The 22,535-nt window shown below is 38.2% G+C and overlaps 1 long non-coding RNA gene across 11 annotated transcripts in view; it reads left to right on the top strand.

The window, feature by feature from the left end:
• LOC144303762 (uncharacterized) overlaps positions 1-22,535 on the top strand; it is a 135,159-nt gene that overhangs the window by 38,194 nt on the left and 74,430 nt on the right. For 7 of the 11 annotated variants that reach the window (XR_013370743.1, XR_013370747.1, XR_013370741.1 and 4 more), the window contains exons 6-7: positions 7,403-7,548; positions 7,621-7,678. This is a non-coding gene — a long non-coding RNA (uncharacterized LOC144303762). Of the gene's footprint in view, positions 1-7,402; positions 7,549-7,620; positions 7,679-18,177; positions 18,988-22,535 lie in introns of those variants that run through there. The other 4 variants (XR_013370750.1, XR_013370749.1, XR_013370745.1 and 1 more) reach the window with 2 other exon arrangements.

Below are 22,535 nucleotides of genomic sequence, written 5' to 3'. Positions count from 1 at the left end.
AACTTGACCTATGTGCATGTTTAAATTTATTATCTATAACCTATTAATTTTTCTCTTATATTTCTTTTCCTTCCCTTCATTAGGCATGAGATTTTTTGAAAAGTCAGGTTTATAGACACAAAAGTTATATAAGGCAAAACTACAATTTTAAATGCAATGTTTGATGTGTTTTGATGAATGAATACATTCATATAGTCACTATAATTAAGATGTAAAACATTTCTATCTTACCTAAAAGATGCTTGTGTCAGAGATTGTGGTCAATCCCTTCTCCAGTCCTTTAGTCTCCAGTAACTATTTATTGATCTAATTTCTGTCCCCATGACTCTGCATTTTCCTGAATGTCATATACATGGAATCATATAGTATGTAGCTTTTGTCTCTGGTTTCCCTCATTTACCGTAAAGCTTTCAAGATTCATCCATATTGTTGTATGTATCAATAATTAGTTCTTTTTCATTGCTGAGTAGTATTGCTTTGTATGGATATATCACAATGTTTTTATCCTTAACTGATGGACATTTGTTTTTTTGTCAGTTCTGGGCTATTATGAATAGAGCCACTATAAACATTAGCACCTAGGTCATTTGTTGGCATGTTCTTTTAGTAATCTTAGGTAAATACCCATAAATTGAATTTGCACATCATGCAGTAAGGGTAAGTTCAGTTCCATAAGAAAATGCCAAACTGTTTTCCAAAAACAATACCATTTGTAATCCCACCAGCAGTGTATGAGAATTCCAGTTGCTCTGCGGTCTTGGTATCACTTGATATTGTCATTAAAAATTTTTTTTCTTACCAATCTAGTAGATGTGGATTATTTATCTCATTGTAGTTTTAATTTGCATTTCCAAGTGACTAAGAACCCTTTACAGCTAAGTCCCCAGAAGAGAGAGTTGCACCTGGTCAGTGACACTAGGGTCCTCTGTTCTACCAGCTAGCAATGCCATGAGACATAAGCCACAGAGCCCCCTGGAGGATCAGATAGGACCTCAGGTGTCTAGCAGGGTGTTGAGAAGGCTCGCTGAGCTGGGTAGTGGAGGCATGGATAACACCATTACACCTACATTATTTTATTTAATTCTCCAACAACATTAGTATTTCCTTTTCACAGATGGGGAAGTTGAGGTTCATCAACTTTGTATAATTTGCCCAGACCCACAGAGCTGGTAAGCAGAGGCACCAGAGTTTAAGCTCAGGTTTTTGTGGTTCCAAAGCTCATACTTGAAATGACTCTAAAATTTACAACTGATAAATATCCCCTCAGGGTTCTTTTCTCCAGACTGAATAACATCTTTTTTTAAAGCCTTATTTTTCAAAAACTTTCATCAAATTCAAGGATTTACTGTGTCTTTTTTTTCTCCTTATATCACTCTGGGTTTCTACACTACAGTGTTGAATAATTAAATCCATATTTGCTCCTTCGGTGACAATTACTGTCACCATCGTGTCAAGCTATTCTGATTGGGCCTATTGACTCTGAGTAAATGGAACATGGGACTGTTGGCCAGGGTTAGCACAGGCTGTTATAATGGAGCTTAATGTACCCGGAGGGTTCATGGATGGATAAGCTGCACCTAAGCAAGCCAGCTACACTTTATGGCAAGAGGTACTGAACATGTTTATTCCAATAATGCACAGGCTGTAATAATTTAACATTTAGCACTCATGAGTTGCTGTTTGACCTTTTATGTTCTAAAGAACGTGATTCAATTTAGAGGGTTGCTGTTATAGGTGCTCAATTCATACTATTGTAAGTTAATAGTTGTGGTCGGTAATGGGGCTATGGTCACTGCCCATTACAATTTATCTCTGAGTTTTGAGTTATATAAAAATATGGGGATTCTTTACTGCTCCCTTTCTCTTTCATACCACAAGTAATTAGCCTTACTACTTTTAGCAAAAGTTAAATAGTCATGTTTTATGGTACCTGTTGAGGTATTTTGCTATACTTTGACAATGTGTCCAGAATGAATCACTTTTAATGAGCTTTATTTAATCACACAGAGACAATATCTTGGGGGGAAAAGTAAGAGATAGTTTGTAACATAAGCATGTTTTGGCACATATTATTGGTGGCAGATGAAGTTGCATTTACTGAATTTTAAACTGGAGGGCTTATTATGCAAATGCTAAACTGGGTAGGACAGAGAAATTTGAACATAATTCTGATTATTTGGTTAGCTCTTACAGTATAGAGGGCAAAGCTGGGAATATAAATGGAACGGAGTAGCATTTAAAATTTTTAGTATGCTATTCTTTTTTGCCTTCCAAAAGACCTCCGACCTAATTTGTATGGGCATCTAACTACCTGGTGGCTGGGAGTGGGTAGGGGGCAGAGATTATAATTTATTAGGGAAGGAATACCAGGAAGAGACCAAGAAAATGTTCAGCTTTTACTTTTTTAAAAAAAGATTTAATTTTTTTATTCATGAGAAACAGGGAGAGACATACGCAGAGGGAGAAGCAAGCTCCCTGCAGGGAGCCCATGCGGGACTCGATCCCAGGACTCCAGTATCACAACCTGAGCCGAAGGCAGATGCTCAACCACTGAGCCACCCAGGTGCCCCAATGTTTAGCCTTTATTATTCTATAATACAATTATGTAGCAGGATCACAGTGCTAGCCTTCTGCCTGGAGAGACTTTTCTAGTTTTCCTGATTTCCTTCTTTAGTAGACTCGCAATCAAGGATGGAGGATTCAGCTTCCGGAGCTCCCCTGTAATAGAGCAGAGATGTAACAGCCTGCCATTAAAGATTGCCTGGAGTTCTGAAGAAGATGTCACTAAAGAAGGAAAAAACACTTTATTTCTATCCCAAGAAATAAGCATTACCTTATTGAATACCTCCTAGCTTTTGCCTGCTATCAGTATTTATATGTATATAGATACGTATTAACTCATTGAGTCCTCACAAGGACACTATGAGGTAAATTCTTATATTTCACAGTTCTGGGACTGGGGCACAGAGCCAGTGAACAACTCTTGGGAGATCACATGTCTAATGAGTAGCAGAGCAGCACTGGGCTGTCTTGCTCCACCAGCTCCAGAGAAGGTGGGTTAGTGAGGATAATGTGCAAGGCAAAGAGGGCAGTCAGCTTTTGTCCCTATGACCTATTTAGGACTAGGATATCACCTCTGAGCCTCATCTTGCACCACCTTCGGGCACAGCCATAGCAATGCTGCTGTACAATGTGGTCAGAAGAGGGAGATCTTACAGTGTGGCCTTCCTGAGCTGCCTCCAGTGGCCTCCAGGAGAGGCTAACCCAAGAGCGGGGGGGCCCCCGGGGTGATTTTGCACCCACCGTGGGTGCCAGGCTCAGGGACTGGAAGGAGACTGTGGCTGTCCTGCAGACATCTGTGGCCAGCAGGAGCAGAGGACAGACAGGGTTAACCAGGTTAATAGTACTCGGTGCTGACAAAGCCAGCCGACTGAAAGAGTCCTGCCATAGAATGGAACTCTGCAGCACAACAGCAGGCGAACAGCACCCAGGAGCCAGGGGTGTTGCCATGGAGACCTGTGGAAGCAGAGTACAAGCATTAAAGACTTTGACTCTTTATTTCTCCTGGAGGACTCAGAAACCTTATTCCCCACTCCCACTGCCATGCACCATGTCCTGACAGTGAGAAGTGCAGGCGAGCTGGGCTAGCTCAGGGACTAAATGATTTCTTTGCTTTTTCTTATTTTTTATTTTTAAAGATTTTATTTCTTTATTTGAGAAAGAGAGAGAGAACAAGAGAGTGCATGAACCCCATGAGGAGCAGAAGGAGAAGCAGACTCCATGCTGAGCAGGGAGCCTGATGCTGAGGCTCAATCCCAGCACCTTGGGATCATGACCTGAAGCAAAGGCAGACACTTCACCAACTGAGCCACCCAGGCACCCCCTAAATGATTCTTTTTTTTAAAAGTCTGAATATGTCCATAGGGGAAGTTAGCACTATTGGATGAAATTAAGTTATAACCTAAGTAAATCTGTTAATGAGTAGGGAGAGATCGGTAACAGAGGGCCCGAGTAAGTAGAGAACTCTAAAGAACTTGCGTTCTCTCCTTGAATCTGAGTTAAAGTGGGAATTAAATTTCATAAACCTGCTACAAAATCTGGCTAATCAGAAAAAAAGAAAAAATATATATTTTTATCAGCTGTATGGGCAAGGGGAAATGCACACATAAAACAATAAAAAAAATTAAAGGGAGGAAATGGAATTATAGAAAGAGGGCAACAAGATAATGATAGCCCTATTGATGGTAGCCAGTTATAGTTTAATTTAACAAAGAAGAATTTGCGAGGCATTTAATGTCAGTGCTCCCTTGCTGTAACAGAAATTTATACAGCTGTAAAAAAAAACAAAAAACAAAAACAAATACCTAAATACTGTGAGTAGGATGGAAAAATATATAAATTATAGGGAGAGAATAATAATTTCAGTTTCAATAGGTTGTACCAAGGCCACCCACACCTTTATTTGTCAGACTGTACTGTTTTTCCTCCCCAGTGCACTTCTGGGTCTGGGCCAGAGGGTGGTGGGTGGAGGGAGAACAGTCGCCTCCACCATTCTCCATAGCACTTAACCACCTCATCTCATTCCACATTTTCCTGTCTGCACCCACTGCTCTACTTTGTTCAGGCCCTCATTTGCTCTTACTTGGGCCATTGTGAAGGCTTCACAATTGAATTTACCTCCCATAATCTCTCTTCCTTTAATCCATCCTATATGACTTTGCCAAATTCAGTTTACAGAAGCATAGTTTTATCGTGTCACTCTCCTGCAAAGTATCTACGGAAATCCCTTCAAAGAGCTCTCATTTGGTGACTGAATTGGGTAAAAACTCTTTTTACCAGCATGCAAGGGGCTTCATAGGACAATAGCAACCACTCTGCTATCAAGGTCGAAGTGTTCCTTTCCTTGGAGGTGTTACAGTCACTACAGGGCTTGTTCCTTTGCTCCTGGAAGATCTATAGTTTTGATTATTCAGTAATTCTAGGCATGCAGATAAACATACAGATGGAGAAAGAAAAAAAATTGAAGAATATAACCATGTGATCAGGTTAGGTGGAAGCAAGTGGGACCTTAGATGAAGAATCATATTATTAGAGAGGAGATCTCTTAGGATTCCCAGAAGAGGCCCCATCAAGACTCTAGCCCATTTGGAAGGCCACAGAAACACACAAGATCTAGTGAAATGGAAGATATGATATTCAGCCTCCACTTCTGGTAATACAAATAGGAATAGTGGGTTGTTGAGCAAATTTTTGCAAACTCACATCTCCCTACCTCTGATATCCTTGACCACCATTTTTTTTTTTGTTCTATCAGAGATTGATTTCTTTCTATATCTATCTATCTATCATCTATCTATCTATCTATCTATCTATCTATCTATCTATCTATCATCTATCATCATCTATCTATCATCTGCTACCTGCTTTGTATCTACATATTTCTTGTCAGTTTTATTGAAGTATAATTTGTATACAATAAAATTTATCAGTACTGGTTGTGTAGTTCAATGAGTTTTCATAAAGGAACCCAACCAGGTAATTACCAGCACAATCATGACAGAGCATTTCTATCACTGCCTTCCTGCCTCTTTGCACATACTTCCTCTCTGATCTCTCTCTCCACAATCACTGATCTGCATTCGATCACTCCAGTTTTGCTTTTTATTGAATTTTATATCCATAGAATCTTATTGTATGCATTATTTGATGTTGGGTTTCTTTAACTTAATGCATTTGAGACCAGAGAACCCATTTTTATATAAATCAGTAGCATTTAGGCTGTGGAAAAAAACAAGAGTTCTCAGAAGGCAATGATTTCATTCCTAGACTTGATACTTACTATCTGTATGGATGTGGGCAAGTTAACTTTAATTTCTTTGAACATTGATCTCTTAACCATTAAAATGGAGGGGGAATATTGACTTCATCGGGTTGTTTTGAGAATGAATGTTATACATAAAAATATTTAATATATTAATAAGTAGAAAGCCAAGAGAACACTACACATCTGACACATTTTTGGCCTTCAAAAATGGTAGCTAGTATTTTAACAAAAGCTTGCTGTGCCCCAATATCTGAGCTCCCTGGGATGACCATTCGTCCCAGACTATGTGTGCTGTCCTGGCATAATAATAATTGTGCCTTCTTGGAACTCAATAGTTTCAATTTGGGAGATAAATTATATGTTAACTCTAGATTTCCCCTTCTTCCTCAGTACTGAAATTCCCAAATTTTGATTGGTATGTGGCGCACCAGAATCAAGATTAGTTTTATACCTTCCTTGGTAGCCCAGTGGTTGACTAAATTGCGGCCAATGACACATAAGTGAAACTGTCAGGAAACTTTTGGGAAGTTTTGTTTTGTTTTTCTTTTGAAAGTCATGTAGTTTACTTTCACTTCTCTATTTTGATATGATTTTGAACCTTGAGAAAGGTTGTAAGAATAGTACAAAGAATTCCTGTATATATTGTATATAGTACCCAGAATCCCACCCAAATGTTAACATTGTACCAACATTCTTTCCCTCATTCTTTTTCTCTGAGTGAGCAGACACTCATTATTGCCCATTGTTTTGCTTATAGCTCTGTAAGTGGGTATGATATGGTATCTTATTGTGTGTTTTTTTTAAGATATTATTTATTCATTCATGAGAGATACAGAGAGAGGGGGAGAGAGAGAGAGAGAGAGAGAGAGAGAGAGAGAGAGAGAGGCAGAGACACAGGCAGAGGAAGAAGCAGGCTCCACTCAGGGAGCCTGACATGGGACTCGATTCCGGGTCTCCAGAATCTGGCCCTGGACCGAAGGCGGCGCTAAACCGCTGAACCACCCGGGCTGCCCTCTTACTGTGGTTTTGATTACATTTCCCTGATGGTTAATGATGTTGCTCATCTTTTCTCCTGTTTATTGACAAGATACTGTTTGTTGAATCAAAAGATTTGGATTCAAATCCCTTTCCAATTTTTAGTTATATTATTTGTCTCTAAAGAGTTGGGTTGTAAGAATTTTTTATATATTACGGATATTAGACCATTATCCTATATCTGATTTGAAAATATTTTCTCACATTTGATGGGTTGTGATTTTACTTTCTTGATAGTGTACTTTTAAACACAAAAACTTTTAATTTTAGTATCTACTTTTCTTTTTTAATTTAGATATAATTGACTTATAACATATTTCAAGTGTAAATATAATGACTTGATATTCATATATATTGTGAAATAATCATCACAATAAGTCTAATTAATATATATCACTATACATAGTTATAAAAGGTTTTTTCTTATGATAAAAACTTTTAAGATTTTATGAAAAATTTTGAGTGTTCTTATGAGTGAGGGTTATGCTTTTCTCTCTTTCTCCTTTTTTTTTTTTATCTCTGTTTACTGGAATGGTGGGAAAGCGGACACAGAGTGGCCAGAGCTAGAGTAGCCATCTTGGACAATCAGGTGAATTTGACAATGGAAATCATGCCAAGTGAGCCACAAAAAAGAAGAATCTTATTGTATTTTCCTTGAGAGAGAAATAAACTTCTATTTATTTTTAAAGGTAATATTATTCTACATTTTTTGTTTTTCACAGACAAACCTATTTCTAATTAATCTGCTAATTTATTCTCAGATCTTGAAACCCTAACTTGCATTGGGAAAAGTGCCTCAAAACTCAGTGCCACTGGAAGGTAATATCTCCTTTTGTTGCCTGTGAAATAGCAAAAGAGAAATGTCCTTTATCAGATTTCTATTTTTCAAGTAATTTATTTGCCAGTTTGTGGCAATTTTATTTATGTCTGTGGGACCCACTTGGTTGAATTAATATTCACGTAGACTCCAAATGACCTTCTGTTTTTCTTATCATGGTGTGGAGCAACACTCAGAGAAGTCATCTAATGAAGAGATTAGGATGAATAGTGAGGGTCTTCCACAAAGGAAGCTCAGAGCCTCTTTATTTGTCTTCTTTTGTTTGCACGTGTGCTCTCTCTTATCTTTTAGTTAACTGACATCGGCCAAGGCTATTGTCTCTCAAACATATTACTTGCTCTTTATTCCAGTTGCCAAAGGCTGCATCATAAGAATCAATATGTTTATTTAGATATCACTGGGTCTTAGACTTTTCGAACTAGAAGGTATGTTAGCAATCATTTGGTTCAAAGACTTATTGCATATATGTTTTTGCTTTGTTTTTAGAGGGTGGGGAGGAGCAGAAGGAGAGGGAGAGAAAGCAAACTCCATGCCCGACGTAAAGCCTGATGCCAGGCTTGATCTCAGGACCCTAAGAGCATGACCTGAACCAAAATCAAGAGTCAGACACTTAACTGACTGAGCTATCCAGGCACCCCACTGCATATGTGTTTTAACTATTTTCCTTCTTTTACTGTTTATTACAACCAAATATTCTTTCATCTTTGTAGTATCTAGTCAGTTTGGCCAAAGTTGACTGCAAGAAAGATTTTTTAAGTTGTCAAACTATAATTCATAAGAAGTAAAGAGTAAGCAGAAAATATAATTAAGAGCACTTAGAATGTGAAATCTTAATTCAGAAGACATTTTATCAACAGGCTCATCTGAAGTTGGTGATGAGTTAAGTATGGACTGTAATTGGGGAGGTACAGTGATTGAATACTTGGTTTCTACTTAATTATAGAGGGGACATTAATCTCCATCAAAATAAGTATTTAAGCTTCATAAAAATGCAGAGAAAGAAACTCCTTCCCAATGGTCCATGACTATTACCTTAAATATGAGTGCCTATATTCTTGCATGCGGGCAGGTTCTCACACTATAAAATGTAAACAGTATAATGAAAGGATTAGAATTGTATAACAGAGACACAATGGCTTCTTCAGCATTTAAGCATGCACAGAGAAGTATGGTCATATTCAATTCACTCATTCGTTCAAATGATGTTCATAAGGATATCGAACCCAGAATAGGACCAAATAAAGATTATTTCCTCTTCTGCTGAATGAATCATGGCTAGAATTTTAAACCGGTTTGAATTTCATAGTCAAAGAGCATGTTTTTCTGTAGTTTTGAGAGAATCCATTAAGTAATGGCTCTTCATTGGTTTGAACTACTTCTAAGAGGTTAACCAATGAAGGTAAGGAATAAACACTCATGCATATTAACATGAAGTACTGATTCTATTGTGAGAATTTGTGTCTTTCCAAATTAGAGGGACTTTTGAAAAACATTTCTATCATCCTCATGGATTTATTTATTCTGTTTTTCAGGGTTATAATTTGTCTTTAGAAGGGGTGTGTGTGTGTGTGTGTGTGTGTCCGTGTACTTGTGCATGTACTTGTGCATATTTTGAGTTCAAAATTTCTTGATGGAGAATTAAGAGACTAAGCAATCTCACATCTTGTGCTTCTGGAAGATCTGGAAGGAGAATAGATTTAGAAGGTCCATGACTACCCTGGACCACCATTTTGCAGGATTTTGAATGCCAATGGATAAAATTTTCCATCCTACTCCCATTCTCTTGGTGTTAATCTAGACCTGTGGTTCTTAAACCTAAGCATGCATCAGAATCACCTGGAAATCTTGTTATGCCACAGGTTTCTGGGCTTCACTCCAGGTAAGTTCCTAGGTAATGTTGATGCTTCTTATTTGGGGATCACATTTTGAGAAACACTGATCAAGACTAAATAATTTAGACATTAAGAAATGACTTTATATAGAGAGAAGCCTGGATCCTAGGAAAAATAATCTCTCTTGGTAGGGGCAAATAACTTCTGAAAGATAATTGGTATTTTGTAGATATTAAATCATTTAAGCAACAGTTGATTTCTATAGTTGAGGCTTCAGAAGGATGGCACGACTTTCTGGGTCATCCAAATAAATGTACAGAAGGAGCTGTTCTTTCTTGAAGGGCAAATCTTGAGAAGAATATTTTTGAAATGATTCTCAATTTTTATACTTGAACATAATGACAGAGGTCATGCAGTGAATTGTTCTGCTGCTGGAGACCTATACAATGATTTGATGAGCACTGTCAGATATATCCTGGTGAGATTTGTTTCAGTGGAGATCCCCAGATTTTAGTCCCAATTATTCTAACTTAATAGGTTTGGATGGGGCCAGGAGTATATATGTATATATTTTAGAGGATTCCCAAATGATTTTGATGGGAAGACCTATAAAGTACTGAACTAGTGTATATAAGCTCATTCAAATATCTGCATGAGGAGGAAATGCATTCTTTCTAAGATTACCAACTTATTGAAATAACCATAATTCAAAAACTCATGTTGAGTCAAATTTAAACCTTTTAAAACCTGGTACTCTTATAAGCAAGTTTTGGTTCCAGTTCAGCTTCCTTCCCCTCTTTTTTTTTTCTCTTTAAAAGATTTATTTATTTATTTGAGAGAGAGAGAGAGAGAAGGAATGAAAGTGAGCAGGGGAGGGGCAGAGGAGAGAGAGAGAAAGAGAGGAGAGAATCTTTAGCAGATTCCCTGCTGAGTGTGGATTCCCCAATGCAGGGCTCAATCTCACAACCCTGACATCATGACCTGAGCTGAAACCAAGAGTAGGATGCTTAACTGACTGAGCTGCTCAGGTGCCCCACTAGTTCTGCTTTCTATAAAGTAAAACAAATCTATAAATTCTTCCTCATGACCTTTTTTTTTTTTTGCAGTTTTTACTACTTATTTTCTGAAGGTTACCTATTCATGATTTGGTCAAATGTTCATATAAAACATGATTTACAGACCTTCTCTATCCATGTCATACTCCAATTTGTCAAAGTTCAATTTTAATTTCTATAATTCAGAATTGAAAATGTTACTCCATTTTAATTTAGAAATCTGGCCATTGGACATTTCTTAGTGCAACTTGAGATTACACTGACTTTTTTTTTTTTTTAAGAACATACAACACTGTTGGATCATATAAAACTTTCAATCAGCTAATATTCCTAAACTGTGTGTGTGTGTGTATGTTTGTATACAGTTTTAAAACTGGGGCACAAGGAAGTTGATAACTCCAAAATAGAAATTGTAATTTCCTATACCTACATAGAGCTAGCAGGTGAAAGATAAATGTGTGAATTAAGCCAGTTGTAAACAATTAGGGATGGTAGAGGCTATCGCAAGATGGAGAGATCATATTTCATCTTAGAGCTTTAAAGTTAAAAAAAAAATTAAAAACATTGCCATACCAAAATTCAACACAAACTATTCCAAATTGGAACCTTACCAGTGGGCCAAATGAAGTCATTTCAGCTCCCTTCTTGGGTCAAAAAGTTGAAAGTCTTGGAATATGTTTCCATAGATCATTATGTTGTTGTTGACATTTTGAAAGAAATCTTTAGGCATAAGATATGGCCATTTTACCATATGTTCCTTGAGACCTCCAATTTTTGAAGACATGCAAATAATATGGGTTTACTGTCCATAATCAGGATATGACCCAAGTACATCATTCCAACACTCATTTTCCCCTCAGGTATACAAGTAAGGTTGCTATACAAAACTAAGAGTACAAAAGACAGTTTCCACTATAAAGCATTTCTCCAATAGGCATCAACCTAAAGCCTAGTTGAAAATGTTTACATGTTTCCAGCACTTGCTTGCTTATATTTATTTTTATATGTATCCCCTCCCCGCCCACCAACTCATAAATTAAAATTTCTCTTAGGCAAGTGAACTGTTTGTATTACTCTGTAGTCTTCCCATAATATATCACAAGCCATTACGTTACAGTGGGCAGTTCACGTTGTTTGCTTACTGAATTCTAAATCGATTTGTGAGATCTATGATAATAGTCTTTATAGTCCCACATTTACATTAGAATAAAGGTATTCCAACTCTAGGATTTTGCTTCAGCTGTACATCTGCTTCGATCTGTTCCTTCCTGTACAATCTGTGCCTGTCACACTCAGGATGGATTACAGAAAGTTGAAAGACTTCTTCCAGGCTGCTTGTTTAGGCATTCCTAACCACACCTGTCTTCTTGCTTAATGCTACTGCTTCTCGCTTAACTGGTTGCTATTTTCAGCGTTGAATTTAGTCTTAAAAAGATTCCTGAGTAAACTGTTATTAAGGCCCTAACCGTTATTAACTTTTAAACTCTCCTGACCTTCACTTGTAGCTTTAGGGTCTAAAGGTAGTTTTTGAGCTTTTTAAACTATTAAATCCTTCTACTAGGAAGGAAACCTTGTTGGGTCAGTTGTTATAGTAACCTTGGCTTTCTAAATTTTTTTTTTTTTTTTCTTTTACAAAGCCATTGTCTTTGGCCAAAGAAGCTTAATTCAGGAGAAATGAGACAGGAGTGTCACCAGGCAGAGGAAGCACACAGCTTATATTAGCAGAGCTGTTGATGCACTTTCTTATCTCAGTTGTGGCAGTAATTACAGCAAGACTGCCTTTGATTTAAGGCAAAGCTCTAATTCAAGCCTTTCTCTTCTTTAGCCGTAGGTATCTGCAGGAGTTTATTTATGTTGGTATCTGCTGCAGGGGATTTGGGACTACATAGAGCTTGATGAAATCTGGTTTTAAAACCTTAGAACAACAAGGTGAAAGCAACCTGATGATTTTGTGTATGAGAAGCCAGAAGAATAGCTCCATGCTGGGCCTTTTTATTCCACTAATCAGCATAGTAAAGGAAGCCTGATAAGTAGCTTTCCAAAGTCTCTCCTCCCTAAACTCTCTTTACACAATTAAAAAAAAGGCACAGTTGCCTCAATCACTTTTTTTTTTTTCCCCTACAGTTGAGAGCAAATTGTAATAATTTGGATCTTTGGGGGAGCATCCTTTATCCTGGAGTATTAGATCATAGAGCGAAAACTAAAGAGAGGCCTGTGGGTGGTTGCCTACAAGACATCTACAATTTGTTTTGATTAAAATCGGAAAAGGGGTACCAGAATATTCATTTTTCATCATATGGTTTTATCTAAGTGAGAATCTGTGATTAATGTCTCTTGAGAAAGCTGTCATGATTTTTAATGTGAATTTAAAGAACCCCAAAAGGGCAGGCATTTAACTACTAGCAGCTTTAACATATAAACTGATTTGGCCAGGTTCCCTGCCCTGGTTCAGGGCTGTAGGATGGGGGGATGGGGGTGCTGGTCTTCGTTAGAGGCAACAGTGAGGGGGAAGTCACCGGTGTTTCTTGAAGCCCAGCTATGTGATCTTAGGCAAATCATGTAGCTCTATGTGTTTCATGGTTTGGAATTATAAGATAATGGGTGTAGAGTTAGATTATACCTAATTGAAATTTCTTTATAGAGATAGTGTTACCAAATGCAGTTGCCCTACTGAAATTAAAGGTTTATTATTATGAGAGGCATTAAAGAATATTTCAGAAAACTAGGAAGATCACTGAGTCTTTACACTAACAATCTGTTGCCCTTGACTGGAACAAAACTGGTTATGGTATGAGAGCGATGGCTAGTTATGATCTGAGGGTTGATTGGAAAAGATGATTTAGTCTACCGATATTTTTCCAGCTACCAACAGCCATTCTGGAAGAGGTATGCTTTAAATACCAAATTCATCAATTAAAAAGAAAGCTGTGATTTCTCAGCCAGTATTTGCAATTTATTGGAATTGTGGATAGAAGGATCAGACTGTAGAGATATCATAAATTGGAGTGTGTACAGTATACTTATTTGATTACAGTTGTTAGCTGATTTCTTACTGAGATGAAATCAACCTATCCATGGATTTTTTTCAACAAAAAACATTATGAGCACCTCCTATAAGTCAGGCACTTATGTTGCTCTGTTTTTTCAAACAAAGGGCACATCTTTATTTCATATCTTCCTCCAACTGGTTACATATTTTCTTTTCTTTCTTTTTTTTTTTTTTAAGATTTTATTTATTTATTCATGAGAGGTAGGCAGAGACAAAGGCAGAGGGAGAAGCAGGCTCCCCACTGGGAGCCTGATTTGGGACTCCATCCCAGGACCCAGGACCTGAGCCAAAGGCAGACAAAACACTAAACCACTGAGCCGCTCAGGTAGCCTGGTTACATATTTTCTTTCTTTCTTTCTTTCTTTCTTTCTTTCTTTCTTTCTTTCTTTCTTTCTTTCTTTCTTTCTTTCTTTCTTTCTTTCTTCTTTCTTTCTTTCTTTCTTTCTTTCTTTCTTTCTTTCTTTTTTCTTTTTCTTTCTTTCTTTCTTTCTTTCTTTCTTTCTTTCTTTCTTTCTTTCTTTCTTTCTTTCTCTTTCTTTTTTTTTTAAGATTTATTTATTTATGATAGACCTAGAGAGAGAGAGAGGCAGAGACACAGGCAGAGGGAGAAGCAGGCTTCATGCTGGGAGCCCGATGTGGGACTCGATCCCGGGACTCCAGGATCGCGCCCTGGGCCAAAGGCAGGCGCCAAACCGCTGAGCCACCCAGGGATCCCTGGTTACATATTTTCATTGGTGAACGCGTTTTTTTTTCCAAGCCTCTATTTTAATTATAAAACGTTGAATCACTTTTTCTATGGAGTAGTGGGTTCTTTATTGGCATCTTGGACATATAATCTTTCAGTTATTTTTAGGCATTAAATAGTCCAGCCCCACACACATATCTTGATTCAAACTTCTGTGCAACCGCTTCTTCAAGGCTTCCTTTACTGTGCTGGAGTGGGAAGAAGGGAGAGGTAACAGGGCAAGCATCTCATTATTTAACTTTCTCCATTTTGTGGATCTCTCCTACTTGGTTGCCGTTACACCTATGACTACTCTTGTATTAAAACCATCTGTCTATAGAAGGAGTGAGTTTCTTCAGATTTTTGCTGTTAATATAAAGAGAAACTCAGATTGTAGTTTTAGCTATTAGAGTTTATTTCGTACTTAGTAGTGCAAATTTCTTGAGCAGGTCAAGCTAACCAGAAGTCTGAAAATTCTTCCAGAGTTTAGGCCCGATTGGTTCATCCCTTGTACACTGATACAAGATGTGGCTTCAACAGATTACCTCGTAGTAGAATCCAGAGACCAACCGAGTAGGAAAAACTTTGTTTTCAGTAGTCTCATAATTCTTCAGCTGTTTATGGAGCATGTGACTTTCTACTTATAAACTTAACGTTTATAAACTTAGTTTGTATCTTTGATCTCTATGAGACTTCAAAGTTTCCCACAGCATATGACATGGAGAGGGAAAGAATACAAAGTCAGTTTGTAAAAGGATGTTTCTAAATGAATATGATGCTATAAACTTATGCAATTAGTGAATGCTTAGAAGAAAATCTACTATTTCCAATAACTCCTTCCAATACTTCACATATCTTTCCTTTTATTTTTTTCCCTTCAGAATTATAGTAGCATAGGGTACTGTATCTTTTGCTTATTTGTCTTCTTATCTCCTGTCCTCCCACATTAAAATGTATACTTCCTGAGGCCAAGGATTTTGTTTTGTCCACTGTGGTACTCTATCCCTAGAATAGTGTCTGGCACTTAGAAGGGGTTAAGTATTTGTGAATGAAGAAATGAAAGAATGAATAACACACCTTCTTTAGCCCACAATTCCTAGTGTCCACAAAACACACATATGTTCTTATTGCCAAATATAAGGAACACACTGGGGCATTTTAGCCAAGTTATCACAATCTGTGTTGGATTACTTTTAACATAGAATATTTTGGTATTAGAAAAAAAATTTAATATGGGGATTTATCATTATTTTCACATTATTTTAATCTAGGTCTTCAACTTCTTGACTTTTATGGAAGCAAAGGCAAGAATTAGAGTATCTTAATTTTTTTCAGCTCTTGTTGTCAGTAGTGAAAAAAGAAAATATGAAACTATTTTATTTTAAAAAGGCTACATTCTTGGCAAATCCAGAGGCAGGACAGAGGCCCAGGACACAGGGTAGGGGAGGTGATGTTCACTGTAGTATTTTCTGTCATTTAGGCATCTGAGTTAAGAGATATGGTACAGACTCAAAGTTAATGGGGTTCCCGAGAGTGAAGGGCCAGTGTGGCTATGATGAGGTGTGCACTCCATGAGGCAGTGAGCCAGAAGTCAGCCAACTAAATGGGCCAGGGAAGCTAACTACTAGGCCAGAAATGCAACCTGAAAATACTTGAATACTATATTTGGATGAGAGTCAGTACATCAGACCCAATAAAACCTTCATTTAAAAATGTAGGAGTAGAGTGGTTGGTCATGTTTAGCGGTATTTATTGGGAAGAATTATTTGTCTTAGTAATTATTTGAGTATGGTTAAAAACAAAACCTCTCTTCCTTTCTTTTTTTTTTTTTTCTTAAAAAATTCTAAAAGATTTGTTCATTTTGCTTCAACAACAGTGAAAATACTGGTGGCTGTGAGACACATTTCTTTCCTGGATGGCATTGGCATTTCTGCTCTTGTGAATAGTTCTTGAGTCCTGAAACATGACAGGCTTGGCTGAGAAAGCAAGAGAACTGAAATAATGTTGATTTCTACACTCATTACATATGATTAACAAAATTCAGAGGTGACTACCCGTGGTTATGTTGTTGTTAGCTTATTGATTATGAAAATGAAATCTTGGCAGAGCTATAGATGACGCAGTGAAGAAATAATAGCTGGGGGATGTCAAGGTGTTCTTGTGACCCAGGCACAATGGGGAGGATTTCACTGGATGGAGACTCGGCCTCGCTTGTTAAAAGAATAATACGTTTTGCTTTATACTGTAGCTGTTGTGAAAACACTTTTGAATAAGAAAATTATACATCAGGATACTGTTATGTGAATAGGAACATATTCAATTTACCTAAATAACCCCTCTTTCTCAAATTCTGACCATTTTTTCTTGCTTTCTTTTAGTTTGATCTGTTTGCTGCTCTCACTGATTTTTATATTCTATTGCCTGGTGTTTACTTGTGTTTGAGAGGCTGAGTTGAAAATACCCTTAATCCTTTTCCATTCTCTAAGCCAAAGGTAAAATAACAGAGTCATGAAGGTCTCCACTGAGCCTCATTTCCTTCATCCTCTCTGCTTAGTTACCCTACCCATTTTATGAAAGAAAACAATTGCATTTATTTTATTTCTTCAAACTGTTTCTTGTTGTTGTTGTCTTTTTCCCCCATTTCATTTTATTCTTGTAAGAACACTTAATTGGCTCAGGTCACAGAGAAAGCCACTTTGGGTTTGGCCTCCAGCTGGTAAAAGCCTATTGTCTTATGGACTAGGAGCGAGTTTCCACTCCTTGTGTTATATCTGATTAGTTATAGAATGAAGCTTAATAAGAAAAAAAATCTAATATAAAGGGTTTATATTTTCATCTTTTAAGCATGGTATAATGTAATGTAATTAAATACTTAATTTTCATTTCTATGGTTGACAGTGTGGAGTGGTACATTGAATCTAGGTGTTGGGGTGGAGCAGACCTGAGTTTCAATCCTGAACACCCTTCTCAGTAGCTCCCCAGGATATGTCACTGTTCTAAGCCTCAGAGTCCTCCTCTGAAAAATATCTCTGGGAGAGGCTTCCGGAAGTTAGCTCTGACCTCAGATTGCCTGCGTTCACAACACAGCCTGGTCACTTAGCTGAGCAATCTTGGACAAATTAGTTGTCTTGTGACTCAGTTGTATCAACTGTAAAGCGGATAGTAACAGAACTACTACACAGAGTTGTGGAAGCTAAATGACTACTGAAGGACTTAATGATAATAAACAACTTAAAATAGTCATCTGGTATGCAATAAATAGTCAATAGCTAATAGTTCGCATCGGACTGATGATTAAATGAGATAATTTGGATTAAAATCCTGGAGGTATCCAACAGCCATCAGTTCCCTTTCTTCATTTCTTTAATCTTTGTCAAATTATTTTCTTTTTGAAAAAGATTTATTTAGAGACACCTGAGTGTCTCAGTGATTGAGTGTCTGCCTTTGGCTCAGGTCGTGATCCTGGGGTCCTGGGGTCGAGTCCTGCATTGGGCTCCTGATAGGGAACCTGCTTCTCCCTCTGCCTATGTCTGTGCCTCTCTCTCTGTGTGTCTCTTATGAATAAATAAATACGATTTTTTAAAAAAGATTTATTTATTTGAGAGAGAACATGCACACATGAATGAGGGGAAGGGCAGAGGGAGAGAATCTTCAAATAAATTCCCTGCTGAGCCCAGAGCCAGATTCAGGCTGGATCTCCTGACCTTGAGATCATGACCTGAACCCAAACCAAGAGTTGGATGCTTAACCAAATGAGCCCCCCAGGCTTCCCTTTACCAAATTATTTTCTGATTTAATCCTTTTGTTTGTTTAAATCTAGGTCCTTGCTAACCTGGCTTCTACATCATAAACTGTTGGCATCTCCATTGCTACCTGTATCCTACTTGTAATAATTGTTATTAGCATCGAAACATTCTCGCTATGATGTTGCAGAGTTGAATGGTTGACTTTTGGTGGAAAGCAAAATTTTCCATCAGCGCACACTAAATGGCATACACTGTACCAAACTCTCAAATGTCTTAAATATCTGTGCCCTTGGGAACTTTCGCCCTAGGAAGTTACCTGATTGAACAACACTGCCTCACCAGTTGATGAGCTGCAAAACTTAGAAACAGAAAAAAGCTAAAGAATGAATTAATTTGAAGACAAACAGACCAAGGGAAAAATTAGCTGTGGGATGGCTTAGCTTAGGGTTAGCTTAGGGACAGCAAATGTGTGCCCATAGCATTTCCTGCAGCCTGTGGCAGTCATTGCTAGGCTCAGACACAGCTTTGTCATGTTTTCAGCCCAATTCTCTCTAAGTATGCAAGCCATCACTGGCATCCTGGTTGTTAGTTATCTATTGGAAATAAAATAGTGTGGTCAGATTGGCTTATCTGGATTGGACAAATGTCCAATGTCTATCTTGGAACAATGGTCACCTTTTAGAATAATAAGTAGTTCTTTAAGTCTCTCTAGTCCTTTGTGAACATGGAAACAACCTTATGTTTGTATTTACCAATTCCAAAGATGGTCCTTTTGAACTGGAAGTTTATTTCCCTTAGGAAGATTTTAAAGGTTTTCTGCATGAGCAAAGGAAAGATTTTGGCAAATGATTTGTTAACATCAGCCAATGAATTCATTGTATTTGTATGTTCTTCTGACATTAAAAACTGTCAAACTATCTTATTTTTGTAAGAAATGAAGAATCCCTCCTTTTATGCTAAAAGTAGTTTTTAATGAGTGATACTGGGTCCATCTCTACTTCTTCACCCCACGGATTCTTCCTAAGGAGCATGTATATTGGGATCCATAAAACCGTGGTACTGATCAGAAATAAATTATTTTATCACTGTTTTTAGATAATGTTATACTTTGGAAACTTGGATCAGATAGCCCTAGTAGCCTGCAAGAAGGAATTAAATTGTGCTTTATAATGCATCTCACTATTTTTACCAGAACTTGGTGGATCAAAAGTCACAACGGCTGACCTATATTCTTAAAATTTTTATTTTATTTTTACCTTTTCCCTAAGAAATCTATCTAGGCTTACTGTCACTGCTGCATCAGTCAGTATGCTGTAGGCCTCCTAAAAGCAAAAGGACAGGTTGCTCTTACCACCAAATACACACAGGCCATCCATAGCCCTAGGGATCCCTTTACTCCGATGACTTTGCTTTCATTTTCAGCAATAATAGAGGCAGTGCTGGTGAGAGGATGAACACAATTACGACGCGAGTTCCCAATGCAAACGCAGGAGCAGACAGGTGGAGGCTGAAGTGCAAGGAATGCCATAGAAGAAATAGTTCAGGGATCCCTGGATGGCGCAGTGGTTTGGCGCCTGCCTTTGGCCCAGGGCGCGATCCTGGAGACCCGGGATTGAATCCCACATCGGGCTCCCTGCATGGAGCCTGCTTCTCCCTCTGCCTATGTCTCTGCCTCTCCCTCTCTCTCTCTCTGTGACTATCATGAATAAATAAATAAAATCTTTAAAAAAAAAAAAAAGAAGAAGAAATAGTTCAGGCAAGATTCAAAGAATTGAGTAACTCATTCCTGGCAAGCATTCTGTCTCTGTTCCTCAACCAAGGGGCCACTGGCCTTTACTTTTTAACAGCCACTACCGATGGTCTGGTATCCAGAAACTCCACTGTCAGAAAAACAGAGTTAAATAATTCTTTAAGTTCGTCCTGCTTCTAGGGATCATTCCTCTCCCGTGCCCCCACTGCTACTGCAGCCACTCCTTGCATTTCAGAAAGTAGGTCTTCATGTGAGAAATTTGAGTGGCATGAAAGTAAAGGGCAAACCCAGCCTTTGCACATGACACCCGCCGCCTTTGGGTCCTCAGTGTCACCTACTTTTGCATATTCCACATTCCTTGCCTACAGTTCATCTCCCCTTTGTTTATTGTCCAACTTCTGCCCATCTTTCAAGACTCAGCTCACAGCACTTCTTTCAAGAAGCTTTTTATGTACTTCCTCTCATATCCAGGGAGGAATAAGTTCTACAGTTTTGGTTCCTTCTAGCACCTTGCACACAATGCCAGTATCTTGTGGGAGACAAAGACCTGTCTTCATCACCAGGATTCGAAGTCCCCTTGGTAATCCCAGGACCACAGTTCTTCCTTAATAAAGTTTGTGAGTGGAGATTGCATACCTAATTGTAAACCTTACATAAAAATGCAGGCGCATGAGTGAGGTAAGATTGTGTGATTGCCTAGTTGTTTACTGTAACTAGCAATAAACTTGCCTTGGAAAACAACCATTCTGCTGCATACAGGTAACATATTCACTGCAACTTGTCCTTCTCTTTCTACCACAACCTCCTGGCAACAACAACAGCATAATGCAGATACAGTGGCTTTAGGAGGTGTGGTTGGTAATGGATGGACTTGGATTTGGAGCTGTCTCAAAGATTTACTTTGGATCCTCTGTGATGTTTCAAGCCCTTCGTTTTGGCAAGCCCGTCATTTGCCAGTTGTCAAATAGGTTGAGTCATTAGTCTGGCCTTGTCATCTGGGAGCCTCCAAATGATGGATTTGGCTCTGCTACACTTCCCAACGGGATAATTAAGTGTCCACTCAACTCTATCTACCTGGTTTTATAAAAAGTAAAATAATATAAAAAGTTATGTTATTCCTTTTTTCTACCTGTGAAAGCAGCAAGCTGGGAAAATGAACTTGAACAAGCCATTTGCTCTAATATTTACTCCCCGAAGGACAAATTTCCTATTGGAAAAGCCAAACCTTGAAATTCTTTTTAAGCTAACAAAACAATTTCCATTTGTCTACTTTGCAGAGTGATTTTGTGTACATTTTCCTTTCTTCTTCACAACTACCCTGTGTAGCAGAAAGAACAAATGTTATTTTCTTTGTGTTGTAGATAAATATCTTGAACCTCAGAATTCATTTTAATGTCATAATCAGTTCCTCTGACTATTGGATTAATCTCTTGCCATACTGTGCTATCAGACATCCTGTACAAAAGGGACGTCTGATTATTGCATATCTGTGTGATTCTTCCATTTAGGGTCTATTTCTAAAGTGTATAGGCTTTGATAAACTTGTTTGCCAAGATGCTGGGATTCCTTAGGTGACTGTGTGGGGAAGGAGAGTGAGCAAGACCGGGTCATCCCATCCCAGAGTAGAGAATTTGTCTCTAAGGCGCTATAACCAATGGGCGGAATTGCAGGGTAGGATGGAAAGTGATAACTCAATATCAGAACTGATGAGAAATCTGTGAGACATTCCCTCCTTGCCGACACAGATGATTCTTTTCAAAGGCCAGGTGCTTATTGTCTCCAGTATAATGTGGCTTTTGGATGCTATCCAGTCAGCAAAGTAGAAACTCATATTTGGCAAGGTGAACCCAGCCATGGTTTCCTGGTGTGCTGAATCAATAGGAAATGACTTTGGAAAAATACAGCAATGACCACAACAAATGGTTTTGAACATTTTTCAGCCAAATACTATAAAGTGAACTGCCAAGAATTTCCCCTGCGATATCCCTTTTCAGATGATAACATATGACTTTGAACTTTTGCCCCCTACATACTATGTGACTTTCATTCTTCAGACATGATTAAACCAAAGTTCTTTCTACAGCTGGACATTGGTCCCTCTAAGGACCGTAAGTTGTCTTCATTCTTGCCCAGTGAGGGCCCATATCCCGATGCTATTGTCAGCTTCTTGGCACCCATTCTCATTACTGTATTTTCTCAATACCTCTGTTTTCTTTTCTTTTTTTCCTTTCTGTTTTGAATGTCAAGTGAATATCAAAACAGAGTTACCATGTGATTCCTCACTCATCTGGGCAGCCTGGCTGTGAGCGAGGAGGAGTCAGTGGAGATGGAGGGAGGAGGAAAGGCAGATTGAACAGAGTCAGAGCTGCAGGACTTGGGGGCTGGGAAGAGGAGCTCTGGGAGCTGGAACATCATTCTGTGGACATCAGTGGGGGGCGGTGGTTAGCATGGGTCAGTTTGTTGTTCTGGGTGCTTTTGTTTTCCGTTTTTTTTTTTTTTTTTTCTGTTTTGGTTTTGAAGTGATGATATATTGATTTGGTGACTATTTTATAATGGAAACATTTTGAGTATGAAAAAAATAGACCATTTGTAGCAATATGCGGGGATTGCCTTCTCAATGTACATGCAAACTGATATGTCTAAGGACAAGCTTTCGTCTCATTGCATCAACATTTCTGGACA

This window comes from Canis aureus, chromosome 33 (assembly GCF_053574225.1).
Source record: "Canis aureus isolate CA01 chromosome 33, VMU_Caureus_v.1.0, whole genome shotgun sequence".
Taxonomy (NCBI): Eukaryota; Metazoa; Chordata; class Mammalia; order Carnivora; family Canidae; genus Canis; species Canis aureus.
This window is presented reverse-complemented; position numbering and strand designations above follow the sequence as displayed.